Consider the following 1,108-nt stretch of genomic DNA (forward strand, 5'->3'; position numbering starts at 1 on the left):
TTAAAAGTCATGGAGGAATCAGAATCTACAATGAGAGACGAGTCTAAAGGTACCTTTGAAAAAGCTATAGCATAATTTTATCACTATGCCTTTTTGATATCAAAAATTTTAAAATAACTTTTATTTTCAGTCTCTGCTTTAAAGTGCTGTATTTTGGAAACTTTTAACGAAACTTGATGAAAAGAATTTATTGCTTTCGTCGTTCTTTTCGACATTTATATTAAAAATAATAAAAAAATTTAGTAAACACTTTTCTTTTTGATTGTTTTTATTATGGCATTTAAACTTTTTTTTACATAAAGACATTGTCTATAATGTCAACCAGTGTTGCCAACTTTTGATTTTCAAAAAGCACCAAAACCTTGTGAAAGAAGCGTTTTACCACACTAAAATCACTAAATTTTTTTGAATCAAAGGATGCTTTTTTCATAACAGTATGTATTTAACAAAAGCAAAAATTAACAATACTCTGCAAACCAAAGTTCCCGAAATCTTAACGAAATCTTTAGGAGTATCCGATTTCTGTAACGATTTTTTTTCCGAATCTTCAAAGAAAATTATATGAAGTAGTTGACACGAACTCGTAAAGAAATTTCTGTACGAAAAATAAAGAAAATTCTGAAAAAAGTCTGCAAGAAATTCTTTGCATAGCAGCATTATTTTCATTTCGGAAAAGAATGGAAGTGTGCGTAATTTATTTCATTTTAGAAAATTCGGAAAAAAATCGGATGGGATCTTTCCGAATTCTTTAAAATTTCTTTACGATCCAGAATACTCTAAAAAAATGGTTTGCAGGGTATTTACATACATAAAACAATACACAAAACGTTTTCGCTCATAACGATTGAATAGCATCTAGACATAAATGGACATTGAAATTTTGTATATTTTTGAAAGAGGAAAGATGAGTAAAAAACAAGTAAGAAAGTCTAAGTTCGGGCGGAGCCGAACATTAAATACCCGGCGCAAGTATTAAATATATGTTTTTTCACCCCTCCGAAACCTTCCGCTAGATGGTAAGACGAGGTGTATCAATTTTGAGTAAATTAGCGTCCTTCAATTTCGAAATATTGAAGTTTCAAGCATTTCTTAAATTTACCGTTATATG

The sequence above is a fragment of the Rhagoletis pomonella genome, unplaced genomic scaffold (assembly GCF_013731165.1).
Source record: "Rhagoletis pomonella isolate Grant_MI unplaced genomic scaffold, Rhpom_1.0 Rhpom_scaffold_00011, whole genome shotgun sequence".
NCBI classification, from domain to species: Eukaryota; Metazoa; Arthropoda; class Insecta; order Diptera; family Tephritidae; genus Rhagoletis; species Rhagoletis pomonella.